Source organism: Nicotiana tomentosiformis, chromosome 7 (genome assembly GCF_000390325.3).
Source record: "Nicotiana tomentosiformis chromosome 7, ASM39032v3, whole genome shotgun sequence".
Lineage (NCBI taxonomy): Eukaryota > Viridiplantae > Streptophyta > Magnoliopsida > Solanales > Solanaceae > Nicotiana > Nicotiana tomentosiformis.
The window spans coordinates 63,874,997-63,892,963 of record NC_090818.1 but is presented as its reverse complement, the minus strand read 5'-3'; the positions used below and the strand labels follow the sequence as shown (position 1 = coordinate 63,892,963).

Below are 17,967 nucleotides of genomic sequence, written 5' to 3'. Positions count from 1 at the left end.
TTTTACATATATTTTATTTAAGTAAAATTATTTCAGCACTAAGTACTTTGATCTAGCCAAGTACAAGCACAATAGTCACACAAGCTTAATAGTGAGGCTAGTTAGTTCTGAGATTAGATATTGATGATGGACCACAATGTTCCACCTACAAATATAAAAGCATCCAGAAGCCTTTTGTTTATGGGTCTCATGTCTCATGAATTGATTAACATTTGTCAATTAAGCAAATATTTTTTGTTTGAATTTTTCTTAATAAAAAAAATCCGCGGACTTCCTCTCCTAAACATACTACTGCTTATGTATCTTTGCTTAAGGAACGAAAAATTAGTACAACGGTTGGTTATACGAGTATCTACGGGTGAGACCCCTCAACACTGCAACACTACTCATATGTACCTAGTATACTTTCATTTCGATAAAGCATTACGGGAAACTAAATTTTGTCAAATGAAAATAAAATAAATCATCTTTATGTCTATTTCAATGGTTAATTTAAGAAGACAAGTCCAACCTTTAATCTTTTAAATTTTCACTCATATAATTAAGAATTCTGAAAGGGATAATATATAATCGCCCCTTTGAGATTTTCTCACTTTACCAATTAAACCTTCCTACTTTGCGAGGGTAATATAACCCCTGATATTGTTTCAAGTGGAATAAATAACACATTTGAGCCCATGTGGCAGGTATTGTATTTGCACGAACATTAGGCGCGTCAGAAGCCCAAAATCAACACATTTGACCATTATTCTTCATTATTGTTTTCAATGTTTTTATTTTCCTTTTCTTTTCTTTTTCCTCTTTCTTCTTGTTTTCTTCTCCAAGCCAGAGAACTCATCAGTAATTTTCCCGCCTCCACGGCTTCACCACACCTTCTTCTCACTTCTAGCACCTCCATTCGATTTTCGTTCTCTTTCTCTTTCTTCCTTTTCTTTTTCTGTTCTTTCTTTTCCAATCACATGCTCAACCACTTCCTATTACCTGAAATATTAAGATTTTAAGTGCTGATGGGTGATGATTTAGAGTAAAAGTGGTTGATTTAGATGTCTTTACCGTGGTAGTTTGAGGCTTTTCTCTCATTTTTTTGTCTGATTGTGTTTAACTGGTGGTGTTGATGAATGAAAAGGATGATTTTTCGGTTGAGGGTTCGCCGAAGATTTTAGGAGAGGGATAGCCGATGATTTTCTCTTCATTTCCGATGGTTTCCTCTTTGCGCCGCCAATTTCATTTTGTGAAAGGTGGATTGTTTTGGAGGGGGTTGATTTTCGGTGGCTAGATGATGGCTTTTATTTTCTTCGGTGATATTTTCTGTTAAATGGCTTTTCTATTCTTTATATCTATTCTAAACTTTATGAGTTCTATTTCTACGTCATGCACTTTAATAATTTTAAAATTAAAAAATTGATATTTTTAAATCTCTTAGGTGTAAAGAGTCCATTACTAGATGACACTATTAAAAATTCGGGCAAAATCGTCTAAAAAAATCGATCAAAGTTGGTCGGTAATGGCCAATAACCGTCCAAAAATACGACCATTTACGTGTGGACGGTATTTTGTAGGTCGGAAGGGTATACCGATCAAAGTTGGTCGGAAATTACCGACCAACTTTGGTCGGTCAATTAAATTAAAAAAAATTGAAAAAACCGACCAAAGTTGATCGATTTTTTAATTTTGTAATTAAAAATGTATTATCTCAGAATCGAACTGGGGTCTGTACTATGGCAGGATACTATTCTACCACTAGACCATTATTGCATTTTGTTTTAAGACAATCTTTCATTTCATTTATACTCTTTAATTATATTTTCGCACGAAAATAATTAACCAAAGTTGGTCGATTTTATTAAAAAATAAAATTACCGATCAAAGTTGGTCGGTTTTTTAAAATGACCAGCCGAATTAACTGACTAATTTTGGTCGGTTTTTTTAATATTAATTTTAATTTATTTTAAATGAAAAACCAATCAAAGTTGGTCGGTTACTTGAAAAATAAATTTTGCGGGACTCAAAAATAGTTTCCCGCATTTTTGCGCTAAAGGAAACCGACCAAAGTTGGTCGGTTTACTAAAAAAAAATTTAAAAATAAAATATTTTAAAAAACCGATCAACTTGGGTTGGCCTTTGGCCGATTTTTTGACCGACCAAAATTGGTCGGTTGACCGTGGTCGATTTTTACCGAATTTGTAGTAGTGTGATCACTCAATTATTGGAAATTATGGAGCAAAGTCACTTTTCTTTCATTTGTAACAAGAAAGTCACTCAACTATCCCTATTGCACACTGATGATTTTTTAATTTCCGATGTAAAAAGCTGACTTGACAGTTCACATGGACTTTTTATATTTTTTGCCACATAAAATAATTATCACCTAAACAAAAATAAACCCAACTTGATCATTAAAGGTAAACACACCCGAAATAAACTTTTACTCCTAAAGGCATCCCTCTTTCGAAAACACTTAGGACCATTATAATTATTTTTAATAACTTTGCTCTTGTTCTCTCAACGAGATGAACTTTTTGTGATTTATCTAGCCCAAAATTGAACCTATTAGCATCGAAAATATTTATTTAATAAGAGCAGTTATTAAGCTATCTGGTACACCATAGTCCAATTAAGGTCACTCAAAAGATTATCAATTTTTCTTGACTTATTTGATTCTCTAGTTATTGTTTTGATTCCATAATTATTTCTCTTATTCTCTTAATTTTTTCTCTTTAACGTAATAATGGGTACGAGGGAGAACAACATGGATGCTTCTATGTAAACGGAGACACAAAATTTCTTTAGAAAAATAGGATGGGAATGCAATAAATGAACTATAATATAACATGAAACAAACGAAAAAGTAAAGAAAAGCAGTAATTGGTTTTATTAGAATGATGTGTTACAAAGTCTGATGGTTCAAACGAAGAATACAAGAATTATATAAGATAATATTGGGTCCAAGAATTTTTGGAAGAGAGATACGTTTAGGAATAAAAGTTTATTTCGAATGGGTTTACCTTTAGCAGGTCGGGTTGGATTTATCGGTGAGTTTCTATGTTTTGCTTGGTATTAATAATTTTATGTGGTCCAATAAAATAAAAAATCTATGTGGACTGTTAAGTCAGCTTTTACCACGGGAAATATTAAGAAATTCGGCTGGGTGATCATTTGAGTACAATAGAGATGGTTGACTGATTTTTTTGTTACAAATTAAAAAAAAAAAACTTTGATCCATAATTTCTGATAGTTTATGATCATTCAAAATAATGGACTCTATGTGTAAAAAAGATATCTCTTACGTGTAAAAATAATTTTTTTTATATGTAAAGAAAAAAGTAAAGACTTAAAATAAAAAACAAAGTTTGGAAAGAGTTATTGTCACAATGAAGTCGAAAGGAAAGTGAAAGATGTAAAACCGACAACACTTTTATTAATTCACATGTGAGAGCCAAATATTTCCAAGCAGACAATTGTTGACTGCTTGGAGTGAGTCTTGGCTAACCTGTTTGGGGACGGCTAATAGCAAAACCTCAATTCAGTGGATTAGAAATTCATCAGATTTTACGTTAAAGCGAATAAAAGTTAGGCAAAGGCAAAGGGTAGGTGGAAGGAACATCGTGGCAAGGAAAATTATTTAATTGACTATTTTAGAGTGGTTGGTTGCTTGAAAAAGCTATTCATATTCATTATCATTGATTATAATTATTACTGTATAATAAGATTAAAAGAAAAAAAGGGAAGGGTGGGGGAGGGGAGAGAAATTAAACTTAGACAAACGAGCAATATAACACAAAATGTCATCTACGGCCAACTAACCAAAGACCTTTTCCTTTTTGACATAAAAAGATATTACTACATTCTTTTCCACGAGTACATCACAGAAATTATGATTTTTGTTTCTCTATTATTCTTCTCCTCTGTCTTGTTTCTTTTACCTGGAGCGGTAAACGCGAATTTGTTTATTTTCAGGCAAATAAGCTATCAAAATCAGATCGATTTAATTTTGACAGCTGAACTAATTAATTCTAATTTTGATAGCTAGGGACCGTCGTGCAATATTCGCCACTTGGTCGGCAGTATTATTGAAGTGTTGACACTACACCCTCTCCCCCACCCCCCAAAACCTCCCGCCCCCCTCACCCTTCACAAATTTCATTGTCATCATAGGTAGGCTGTTAACATACCCGCTGCCACATATTGGACTTTTCCTTCATGCAAAAGAAAAGAAACTTGAAAAATATTGTTTTGAGGGTAGAATGTTGTACTCAACTCAACCTGTGTTTCTAACTCTTGTTGCACTACTCTTCAAAATTACGACGTAAATTGCATGCCCTGATCTGAAATGATAGATACCGGCACACCGTGAAGAGGAACAATCTCACAAATGTAGATCTCAGCCAATCGCTCCGAAGAATAAGTAGTCCCAACTGAAATGCACGGACTTGGACAACCGATCCACAATCACCCAAATAGCATCAAACTTTCTTAAAGATTGTGGGAGCCAACTACAAAATCTATGGTGATACGCTCTTATTTCTACTCCAAAATCTCAAGCTTCTGAAGCAATTCGCCTGGCCTCTTATGCTTGTACTTCACAGGCCGAAAAAAAAAACTTGGGAAATAGAGAGAACGTACTACTGCAACGGATTCTGGTGAATTAAACAAAAATAAAAAGGATAAAAGAAGTTCAAATTAATTAGCATCTTTTACTTGATGATTCTATGTCAGCAAAGTAAGGGTACGCCTTAATTTTTGTTTTGTGAAAAATCGTCCCACAATTTTACATGGTGGTATTTAGGGGTGTTACTAACCGAACAGGAACTCCATATGAGACTTATAAGTCGCATTATCCGAATGCGATTTATAATCGTATTATATCCATGCAATTTATGACTCTGTATTTTAATAAATCTATTTTTTCCTATCCGGGTTACCATCGGTTTGATTTAGTTTGGTATTAAGTAAAAAAATCTTAACCAAACCGACATATAAATATATAATTTTTATGTATACTTTTAAGACTTTATATAGACTTTTTAAAAAAAATATTTAATAATATTTGAAATTCTCTTATGGGATATAATATTTAATAGAATATGTAGAACTCCATTTTATTTACTTAGTTAATGGGTTGTATCATCACTTTCTTATCAATTGTTATTGAAATTGTGAGAAAGCACGGGAGAAAATATATTATTGATATTAGATACTCAATATAATACAAGAGGTCCTATTTATAGCTATAGTCTACAAAGTACATATTACTCTCATTCCAATGTGGGACTACACGTAACTAACACTCTCCCTCAAGCCGGTGCATACACATTATATGTACCGAGCTTGTTGCACATGTAACTAATACGAGAACCAGTAAGAGACTTAGTGAAAATATCTGCTAGTTGATCATTCGACTTTACAAACTTTGTAACAATATCTCCCGAAAGTATTTTTTCTCTGACAAAGTGACAGTCGATCTCAATGTGTTTAGTCCTCTCATGGAACACCGGATTTGATGCAATATGAAGAGCAGCTTGGTTATCACACACCAGTTCCATCTTGCTGATTTCTCCGAACTTTAACTCCTTGAGAAACTGCTTGACCCAAACTAACTCACACGTTGTCATAGGCATGGCCCGATATTCGGCTTCGGCGCTAGATCGAGCAACTACATTATGTTTCTTGCTCTTCCACGAGACCAAATTACCTCCTACTAGAACACAATATCTAGACGTAGAACGTCTATCAAAAGGTGATCTTTCCCAATCAGCATCTGTGTACCCAACAATCTGCTAATGGCCTCGATCCTCGAATAGTAATCATTTGCCTGGAGCTGACTTTATATACCGAAGAATACGAACAACTGCATCCTAGTGACTATCACAGGGAAAATTCATAAACTGACTTACAACACTCACCGGAAAAGAAATGTCAGGTCTAGTCACTGTGAGGTAATTCAATTTGCTAACCAACCTTCTATATCTCGTAGGGTCTCTAAGAGGCGCCCCCTGTCCAGGCAGAAGCTTAGCATTCAGATCCATAGGAGAGTCAATAGGTCTGCAACCCATCATTCCAGTCTCCTCAAGAATGTCTAAGGCACACTTCCGCTATGAAATAACAATACCTGAGCTAGACTGGGCGACCTCAATACCTAGAAAATACTTCAATCTGCCCAAATCCTTTGTCTGGAAGTGCGGAAAGAAATGCTGCTTCAGATTAGTAAAACCATCATGATCATTGACAGTAATAATAATATCATCAACATAAACTACTAGATAAATACAAAAATTAGGAGCAGAATGCCGATAAAACACAGATCTATCAACCTCACTACAAGTCATGCCGAACTCCTAAATAATTATGGTGAACTTACCAAACCAAGCTCGAGGGGACTGTTTCAAACCATATAGTGACCTGCGCACTCTGCACACACAACCATTAAACTTCCCCTAAGCAACAAAACCCGGTGGTTGCTCCATATAAACTTCTTCCTCAAGATCACCGTGGAGAAAGGCATTCTTAATGTCTAACTGATAAAGAGGCCAATGACATACAACAGCCATGGACAAAAAGAGACGAACAGATGCTACTTTAGCCATGGGAGAGAAAGTATGATTATAAATAAGTCCAAAAATCTGAGTATATCCTTTTACAACAAGACGAGCCTTAAGCCGATCAACCTAGCCATCCGAGCCAACTTTGACTGCATAAATTCAACGACAACCAACAGTAGACTTACCTGCAGGAAGAGGAACAAGCTCCCAAGTGCCACTCGGAATAATCATCAATGAAACTGACAAAATAACGGAATCCTAAGGTGGAACTGACCCGACTAGGATCCCAAACATCTGAATGGACTAAATTAAAAGGTGACTCTACTCGATTATCAAGACGCCGAGGGAAATGTGAGCGAGTATTCTTACCGAGCTGACATGACTGACACTCTAGAACTGACAAGTGAGATAAACCAGATACCATTTTCTGAAGTTTTGACAAATTGGGATGTCCCAACCATTTATGTAATAAATCTGGTGAATCAGTATCAGGACATGTTGTTGAAGGAAGACAAGATGTGAGTCCATGTGATTTAGCAAGGATAAGGTAATAAAGTCCGTTTGATTCATGCCCGGTACCAATGATACGTCCCGTACTACGTTCCTGTATAAAAACATAGTCATCAAGAAATAAAACAACGCATTTAAGTGATTTGGCTAAGCGACTAACAACTATGAGATTAAAAGGACTATTGGGAACATAAAGGACTGAATCTAAAGGTAAGGAAGGAAGTAGGCTTGCTTGACCTATTGCAGTTGTCATGGTTTGAGACCCATTGGCCATTGTGACTCTTGGAAGAGATTGAGAATACGAAATAGTAGTGAAAAGTGATTTGTTACGAGAAATATGATCTGATGCACCTGAATCAATGACCCAAAACTCAGAGAATGAAAATTGGAAGAAACAAGTCACGCTATTACCTGTTTAAACAACAGAAGGTATCTCAGAAGATGTCTGCTTACATGCTTTGTACTGAAGGAAATCAATATAATTTGCTAAAAAAACCATCCGACTATTCAAAGTATCGGTTCTCATGTCGCTAACATTTGTAGTAGTAGGGTTAACTTGAAATAGTGAAAATAAGTAACTCCTATGGAAAAACTGAAGAAATAGCTGGGAAAACACTGCTTACAGCAAAAAACAGAAAACTATTTTACGCCGGAAACACTGTTCACACCGGAAAACAATGTAGCTCGCCAAAAAGTTATAAAGTTGTCGGAATTTGTCGTAACCAGGATGGATAGACTCGGAATTCCCTTACGAGCAAGCTGTCATGAAGAAATATTTTCAAACAATGACTAGAAAGGTCACTGTTCACGTCGGAAAAATATAAAAGTGGTCGGAATATAATTTGAATTAGATGGGCAGGCTCAGAATTGTGAGGAGAGCAGACTGTCCTGAAGAAACTTCGCGAAAAAAATGGCTGAAAAGTGGCCGGAACCCTCGTTGGAAAAGTTGTTATTGCCGGCGCATGGCAGTTTTTCTGCTAGATAAATTTTTAGGGGTTGGTCGTCGGAGGGTGATCTACCTCGTGGTGGTGTTAGTTTTAGCACAACACTGACAGAAAGTGACTTTCACGTAGACATGCCTTAGGTCACCGAAAAAATTGTACGATGACTAAGTTCTTTCTTCTCGGTTAACGCTGGAATGATGCATAGCGATCTTTTCTCACTAATGCTCTGATACCATGTGAGAAAGTGCGGAAAAAAAAATATTATTGATATTCGATACTCAATATAATACAAGATGTCATATTTATTGCTATAGTCGACAAAGTACATATTACTCCCATTCCGATGTGGGACTACACATTACTAACAGAAATGCATCAATCTCTTTGTTCTTTCATAATATCTATTAAATTCTTATATCTTTTTTGAACTTGAAATGGTATTAATTTTGATAATTAAAAATTAAATAGAGCATATTATTATTTAGGTATCATATTGATTTTTATGTTAATTGTTAAATTCGATTAACCTTAAAACTGTACTGTATGGGATAAAATTGATAAACGACAAGTGCATGTTCAACTAGTTGATACATGAAAGTAAAGATAGGTATGATATGAGTTAGCAAATAGCTGTCCCCGGTTACAGACATGTGACCGATGCTGAATAAGTTCTGAAGGCATGGGAACCGGGAATGAAGATCTGAAAGGAAGACATCGGTTGGAAAATACACCATTCAATGAACAGCCGTTAGAAAGAATCTCTGTATTGATGTTCAACCATTATACAGCCATCAAGGGGGTTTTATTCATATTAAAGAAGATCTTGATTTGGGGATCTTGTCCCCAAATTGACCTATAAATAAGAGAATTTGTATTCATTGTAGGACACGAAAAAATCATCTGTACACAAAAGCCAAAATCTGCTCTTATTCTATGTTACAACTTTCTCTATTTTTATTCTTCATATTGCTCTTAATATCTCCACCGGAGAAGCTGTGCTCACAGTCAGGCTTGTACTTTCTTCAAATTTATTTCTGTTCTTAGCTATTTTATATTCTTGGATCAAAATAATTCACGTGTCTATAAATCACGTTACAAATTTAACTGTACTATTTTACGAGTAAACAGTTTGGCGCTTGTGTGAATAGACAAATTGTGTTATTACTTTGGTCCATGCATCTGTTACTAGCGCATTTTGATGATTTTTCCTTAGTAAAAGTAAAATCAGGTATGGCAGCTAATGATGTGAGCAACTCTTTCAATATTGGAACAAACAACGAGCGTGAGGATATGTTCCAGCGTGATGATTCAACTAGTGAAACTCGCAACGAAGGAGATGAAATGACTCTCGTTCACAAAGAACGAAATCCTCAACATGTAAGAAGTCCAACTTCTGATGATATGGATGATAAACGTGTTGTTGAGACGGTCAAAGTTTAGAGAGCGCAACAAAGAAAAATTATGAGTCATCTCTCAAGACAAGATTGGGTAATGATAGAGTTGAAGTAGACGCTTTTAGTTGCTTCCAACAACTCCAATGGAGGAGTCCGAGTTCCTCGCAGCGTGCCTGCAAATCAATCAGTGCAAAGAACTGGTAACATCGCTTCAAGGGAGGGGTTCAGTTTTAATGAAAATGAGGCAGGCGATGCAGTAGCGGATCCGTGAACGACAACAACACTAATGATCCTTTCAAAACCCGAGCTCATGAGATTCATGAGGGAGATGACTGAACGAATGGACCAAAATTATAAAGAATTTCACGCTCGGATGGATCAGATCCCGGAAGCACCACCGATGTTGAAAGGACCGGATTCGACAAAGTAACACTTGCCATTCAAACCACATGCGATCTCGAAATTGATTCCGAAAAGATTCAAGATGCCCGATATTCTGAAGTATGATGGGACTTCGGATCCACAAGAGCATATCACAAATTACACTACGGATGTAAAGGGAAATGGCTTGGTCTCGCATGAGATCGAATCTGTCTTGTTGAAGAAATTTAGCGAAACCCTAATTAAGGGTGCTTTAATGGTATTCTCCTTTACCTGAGCATTCAATTGACTCTTTTGAAATGCTTGCAGATTCTCTTATTAAAGCTCATACTGGGGCAAGGAAAGTCCAAGCTAGGAAAGCAGACATATTCAGAATCGCTCAAGGATAGTCTGAAGTGTTGCGTGAGTTCGTAATCAGGTTTTAAAAGGAGAGGATGTTGTTGCCGATAGTACCGGATGAGTGGATAGCTGAAGCGTTCACCAAAGGTCTCAATCCAGTGAGCTTTGATGCCTCCAGGAAATTAAAGGAAAAACTGTTGGAATTTCAGGTAACCACATAGGCATATGTCCACAATCGTTAAGAATCAAAAATTAGAATTGAAGATAACCAACTGAGCTCTTCGGTGTCATCCAAGGGTTGCAATTACGATCGAAATCAGGAAAAGTTCAAAATTGATTTCGATACAGATCGGAGGTCTTCCAGGAGTCATTTTCAGCCTTACAAAAGAACTGATGGGCATGGTAATAAAGGATTTCAGTCATCGGACAGGTTTGTTTCCGATAGAAGGGAAGAATGGTCGGAGTAGCAGAACTTTACAGGAGAAGGAACCATCAAGGTCCTGGCATTCAGCATAACTGCGATTATCCGATTACAACTTCAATATCAGCTTGGTAGAACTGGTTTTGGCTATGAGAAACATTAAGGAGGCACGATTTCCGAAACTAATTTGATCGAATCCTGGTCAAAGAGATCCTAATTTATGGTGTGAATTCCACGGAATGCATGGCCACATGACTGGGGACTGTCGGCACCTTCGTGAAGAGGTTGCAGTGTTATTGAAGAATGGTCACCTTAGAGAATTTCTAAGTGATCGGGCCAAGAACAATTATGGGAGGAATTGAGATGCTACAGAACTAGCCAAATCGGCTGTAGGGTCGCTTCACCTAACAATAAACATGATCTTTGGTGGTGTTGAAGTAAATGGAGTGCTATTTTCAGCAGCAAAGAAGACAAAGATATCGGTAACTCATGGCAAGAGGATCCGAGAAACATCAGAAAATGATGAAATCACCTTCACAGAAGAAGACGCCGATGGCCTTCTTTAACCACATAACGATGCTCCGATAATATCGCTTAATGTTTTAGATTTTAAAATTAAACGTGTGTTGGTTGATCAAGGTAGTTCAACCAATATCATTCAGTTGAGAGTTTTGGAACAAGCAAAGTTAACTAGAAACATAGTTCCTGCAATGAAGCTTCTGGCCGGGTTCAAACTAACGAGTGTGACGACCCGAGGAGAGATTTTATTGCCCGCATATGCCGAAGGCGTAACAAGACCACTTTGTTCGAAGTGGTGGATGGCGATATGGGATACAACGTGATCCTTGGAAGGCCATAGATTTATGAAATGAAGGTTGTGCCTTCGACTTACCATCAATTTCTGAAGTTCCCCACACCAGAGGGGATCAAACAGATTAGAGGATATCAACCAGCTGCGAGAGAAATGAATGCAGTTACCTTGTCTAGTAGCAAGAAAGAAGGAACAAGAAAATAGCAACTACAGGGACCGATGCCCTCTTCCGTCCAATTGAAGGTAATGGGGAACATAAGTCATCAGATTTATATAGGGTACCAATGTATTTCCAGGTACCAGAGGAAACGGATGCAACAAAGTCAACCGCAGAGGAGCTCAAACATGTTTCTTTGTTCATGGAGTTCTTAGAAATGAAGTTACATTTAGGAACAGGGTTGAGCCCTGAACTAAGACTTAAAATTATTGATTTTCTTAAAATTAACATTGATTATTTTTCATGGTCTCACTCAGATATGATAGGTATTTTGTTGGAAGTGGCTTTCCATAAATTAAGTTTGGACCCTAACTTCCCTTCAGTAAAGCAGAAAAAGCGATTGATAGCTGAGTTCAGAAATAGGTTTTTTAAAGAAGAGATAACCCGGTTACTGAATATAGGTTCAATTCGAGAGGTAAATTATCCCGATTGGTTAGCTAACATAGTGGTTATTCCTAAAAAGAACAATGAATTCAGGAAGTGTATAGATTATAAATATTTAAAAAAGGTATGTCTTAAAGATTCTTTTCCGTTGCCGAACATTGACCAAATGATCGATGCTACGGCCGAGCATGAATTGATAAGCTTTCTTGATGCATATTCCAGGTATAATAAAATTAGGATGCACCTGGAAGATCAAGAAAAAACCTCCTTTATCAAAACCTTTTGGCTCATACTGCTATAGTGTGATGTCTTTTGGACTTAAGAATGTCGGATCCACTTACCAAAGGCTCGTTAATAAGATGTTCAAACGTCAAATTGGTAAAACTGTGGAAGTTTTATTGATGATATGTTAGTTAAGTCTTTTATTGCAGGGGATCATTTGGCTCATCTACAAGAGACATTTGATATTCTGAGAAAATACAACACGAAGCTCAATCCTTAAAAATGCACCTTTTGGAGTTGGTTCCGGGAAGTATCTTGGCTTCTTGGTTTCACAATGAGGAATTGGAGTGAATCCCGACAAGATTAAGGCCATAGAAGATATCCTTGATCAATTGACAAGTGTAAAGGAAGTTCAGAGGTTGACTGGATAGTTAGTGGCACTTAGTAGATTCATTTCGAAGTCTTCGTAGAAGTGCCATCAAATCTTTTGACTCTTGAAAAAGAGGAATGTTTTTTTGTGTACTCTAGAATGCCAGCAAGCATTGAAAGACCTAAAAAGGTACTTGTCTAGTCCTCCGCTATTGTCAAAACCGTAGAAAGGTGAGCGATTGTTAATTTATTTAGCGGTTTCTGAAGTTGCGGTGAGTGCAGTTCTGATCTTAGAGGAGGAAGGTACGCAATTTTCTATTTATTATGTTAGTAAAGTTTTATCGGGAGCGAAGACACATTATCCGCACCTCAAAAGGTTGGCTCTATCTTTCGTAGTCGCCTCTCAAAATCTTAGACCTTACTTTCAGTGTAACCACATAGCCGTTATGACAATATTTCCCTTGAGAATCATCCTTCATAAGCCTGAATCATATGGGTCGATTGGCTAAATGGGCGATGAAGGTTTGTGAATTCGACATCGAGTATAAGCCTTGGACTGCAATTAAGTCATAAGTTTTGGCCGACTTTGTTGGTGATTTTAGTCCAGGTATTATGTCTTTAGCTGATAAAGAAGCAGCTCTAATATTAGAAACTGTTTTCGGTGTATGGACTTTGTTTATAGATGGAGCCTCTAATGTAAAAGGTTCTGGTCTCGAGATTGTATTAATCACTCCTTCAGGAGATAACCTGAGGCGAGCCATTAGAATTGTTACTTTGACTAACAATGAAGCCGAGTATAAGGGTTTGGTTGCAGGACTTGAATTGGCTCGGGGACTAGGTTCCGAGCTGATTGAAGTAAAATGCGATTCTCATCTGGTAGTGAACTAGGTATATGGAGTCTTTGACACCAAAGAGGAATGCATGCAACAATACTTGAATAAGGTACAAGTTCTATTATTTTGGTTCAGGGAGTGGTCGATTATTCATATCCCAAGGGAAGAGAACGTGTATGTGGATGCATTGGCCAATTTATGATCGTCCACAGAAGTAAAAGGAGCTGATTCCAGTGCAGTTATTCAACTATTGCATTCGGTACTGGACATGGATGGGTATTGCGAAGTTAACTCAACCAACCTGATTTGGGACTGGAGAAATGAGTTTGTAGAGTATTTAGGGAATCGAAAATTGCCTGAGGATCCTAAGGCTTCTTCGGCACTAAGAACTAAAGTTGATCGCTATTGCCTTGTTGACGGTAAATTATATCGAAGGTCGTTTCAAGGACCATTGGCTCGGTGTTTAGGGACATCAGAGGCTGATTATATGATGTGAGAATTTCACGAAGGAGTGTACGGAAATTACTCCGGTGCGGACTCATTAGTTCTCAAATTGATAAGGGCTAAATACTTTTAGCCCCGAATGGAATAAGACATGAAAGCATTTGTACAAAAATATGATAAGTTTCACCGTCATGCACAGCTAGTACATCAGTCAATAGAACTTTTGCATTCGGTGGTGTCATCGTGGCCATTCATAAAAAGAGGGATGGACATAGTTGGTCCCTTACCTCAAGGGCTCGGGCAGGTAAATATTTTTTTGTTTTAACTGATTATTTCACTAAATGGGTTGAAGCAGGTTCTTACAAAAAGATTGGAGAGCGAGAAGTGATTGATTTCATTTGGGATCACATCATTTGTTGGTTTGGAGTACCAAAAGAAATTGCTTGCAACAATGGTTAACAATTTATAGGTTCCAAAGTCACAAAAGTTTTGGAAGGATTGAAGATCAAGGGGATCACATCTTATCCATATCATCCAAGTGCTAGCGGACAATCGGAGTCAACCAACAAAGTTATAATCCAAAACCTCAAAAAGAAATTAGAGGATGCAAAAGGTAATTAGCGAGAAGACCTACCGGGAGTGTTATGGGCATATCGAACAACGGTAAAGTCAAGCACGGGAGAAGCACCCTTTTCACTTGTGTACGATGCAGAAGCTTTGATTCCGGTGGAGATTGGGGAACCGGCCATAAGGTATTCCCAGGCAAACGAGGAGAGAAATAATAAAGCATTGTAGGTTAAGATGGATTTTCTTGAAGAGCATCAGAATTTAGCATATGTGAGGATGGTGAAACCAAAGCAAATCTTCGATACTTCAAAGTAGGAGATTTGATTTTGCGTAAACTAACTCAAAGTAATCGAGAAGTCAATGATGGAAATCTAGGACCGACATAGGAAGGGCCTTGCTGGATTTCAGCTATAACCGATAGAGGTTCATATCAGTTGGAGAATCAAGATGGAATAAAATTGCCAAGCAATTGGAACGTGACTCACCTCAAAAGGTATTACTATTGAAAATTCTTGTTGATACTGAAAGGTTTTTAATGAGGCGACAACGTAAAGCATAGTACAAAAAAGGATTTTCGGTGATAGCAAGAACTCCAGTGTTCGAATTCTCAGACTTAGCACTCGAACATTGGGGGAAACTATTGTATATTAGAGCACTAAAAGTGTCACAAAGACCGGAGACTATTAGAACCGGGAGTTATATATTATCAAGATCGGGGACTACATGATCAGCCCCATAGAAATAAGTTGTACAAGTTAGCCACAAGTATTGGCAGCTTTATTTACTTAATCAAACGAATTTTTATGTAAATATACCTTTAGAAATGGAAGGAATAAATCAAAGTCCTTTTATTTTTATCTAATTTCTTGTCCAAATGATATGATAAGTTCTTTTTTGTTTGAAAGTTAGTTAAATTTCAAATGCTTGTGCCGGAATGAACATGAGACGTCTTTTTCAAGAGCACCGTAAACATAAAGGCCCTCTTTTCTAAAACCCTCATAGTCAAAGGGTATACACCGAAAGTATGAATGCACGGGATTAAAGTTATCGGATGCAAACAATTCCTGAACTTTATTTAATATAAAAACAATATATACATCAATTGGTTTTGCCTACGGAGTTCGAAGGAAAAGAAGTATCTTTTGCGTTTTTTGCAGAAGAAGGCTGTTCCGCATCAGGTCCAACACTTTCATCCTTATCTTCTTCTTTAGATTCCACTTCGGTTCCCGAGGACTCAGAACTTGGGCTCGAGCAGCTTGAAGCAGTAGGTCGAGCAGGAATGTTATTGAAGGTTGTTGTCTCCAATTCAAGAGCCTTAGCAATGTAACCATCTATATTTGCAATGCCTTCTTTGGCCTCCTCCAAAGTTTTCCTCCTCATATGATAAATCGCATAAGTCTTTTCATGGAGGAATGAGTCTTCGTGAGCTTGGAGTTTGGCTCGAAGCTTCTCGATTTTGGACTTCAGCTTTTCATTTTTAGCCCTCACGATGTCATAGGTCTGGAAAAGGTTAGTATTTGTCCTCGTGTGTTCGTGGTTTTTCTCCATGACCTTTTTGACCTCTCTTCCATTCTAGCTCTCTTCTTTCCTCGGCCACAGCAACCTCTTCGGTTTTGGAACGTAAGCTTGCTTCTAGATTATTGATTTTTTCCATGGAAGCTGACTCAAGTTCCGCTACCATGGTTACAACATCTTGCAACTCAGTCTACTTGGCTTTCAACATCTCAAGGTCTTCATGTAGTTGAGTAGACTCTCGGCTGTGAGCTATCCTTTCCTGCTCCGATTGCTCCAACCAGGTTTCGATCTCACCTATTTGGTCAACTTTTGCTTCTAGAACTGGGAGACGCTCAATGAGTTGATCTCGTTCAGCAGCAAACTGATCCCGTTAAGTGATAAGTGCTTCTTTGTCCAAGATCATATTTTGTAAGCCCTCATAGGCAATGAGGTTAGCCTAAAAGGTTAAAGATTAAAGTTATGAGGATAATGTCTAGCAAGAAAAAAAAGGAAGAACAGAAGATTAAATTGATACCTAGGAAGAAAGGTGCATGTTGTTATTGAACAGACACTCAGCAGAAAGAGCATCCATTTTTCTTCAATCATTGTTTGAAGCCAGAGGCTTCAAGAAGTTGGCTACCCCCACCGGCATGGAGAATAAGTGGAACTCATTCGAAACTGTAAGAATGGCACTACGTTTACTATTAGGGTTTTAGATGGGTGACGGGAAAGTGTTCTCTATATTTCCATGAATATTTCCATGATCGGGTGACCGTGGGTAGCGAACATCTTTCGTTCGTTCGGTTGAGGCCGGTGGGGAGGTAGCAGTTTGTCACGACCCAATTTCCCCTCCATTGGTATCGTGATGGCACCTAGTCTTAGGGACTAGGTAAGCCTAACATTTACTGAGTAACAACAATAACAAAAGAAATCTAACAGTCTCGATATAGAAATCTTTACCAAATTTACAATTTTCCAAAACCGGTAGTACAAGTCATAAGCTCTACAGAGTTTACTATCACTTCTAAATACAACTGTTCGGAAGTAAGTAAAAACAGTGTAAATACAAATTAGGAAGGTGACTCTGAAGCCTGCGAACGCAGTAGCAGGTTTACCTTGAGAGTCCTCAGCAAGGATCCGCACAGCTACTAACGATCGATACCTGGATCTGCACAAGAATGTGCAGACGAGTAGCATGAGCACACCACAGCGGTGCCCAGTAAGTATCAAGACTAATCTCGGTGAAGTGGTGACGAGGACTAGTCAAGACACCCACTGGTCTAATAAACTGAACAAGTATAAGTATAGGGATGACAGAACATGACATCTATCTAAGGACCCCGCGATATGGCTAACGACATAACCACTGCAATAAGGAAGGAAAAACAGCAAGTAACAGCAGAACACCAGAATAAGACACAGAAGAATGAACGGAAACACAACCCATAACCGAAAATCACAATACAGTAAAGGCAAGTAGTAACTCAGCAACTGTAATAGTTTTCACATCAGGTCTCAGCCAACAAACCCCAGTAAATTAGTCAAATCCTTCAAGTGTAAACTTTCACCCGTAAGGTTTTTTTTTAAATTGAGGTCTTTAGAATATAATCTTTTCTAATAAGAAATTATTTTTGAAATATACTTCTTTCAAATAAATATCTTTCAAACATATTTCTTTCAAGATAAAAACCTTTCAAATATAAACTTTTCAAATAATTAGCCTTCAAACATAGTTCTTTCAAGATAAATACTTTTCAAGTATAACCCCTTTCAAATAAATATCCTTCAAACATAGTTCTTTCAAGATAAATACTTTTCAAATATAAACTTTTCAAGTAATATCCTTCGAGTATAAGTCACCCTGTGACACCTAAGCATGGAAGATTAGCAGCTCCGAACACAGATATAACCACAGGGGAATCTACCGGGATACCGTCCCGTAGTCCCGAATTAATTATGCAGTACGGGGGGGAGGGGGGATCTCCCGAAATACGTCCGTAGTCCCAAAATAAATATGCAGTGTTGGGGGATCTTCCGTAATACGTCTATAGTCCCAAAATAAATATGCAAGATATGGGGATCTCCCGGAATACGTTCG

General features: G+C 37.5%; 1 long non-coding RNA gene across 1 annotated transcript; it reads right to left on the bottom strand.

Annotated features, from left to right (window-relative positions):
• Positions 1-512: 512 nt before the first annotated feature.
• LOC117275306 (uncharacterized) lies at positions 513-1,349 on the bottom strand. The gene is made up of 2 exons (XR_004505467.2): positions 1,054-1,349; positions 513-981 (listed from the first exon to the last, which is right to left on the bottom strand). It is a non-coding gene; the product is annotated as an uncharacterized lncRNA (long non-coding RNA).
• Positions 1,350-17,967: the final 16,618 nt, after the last annotated feature.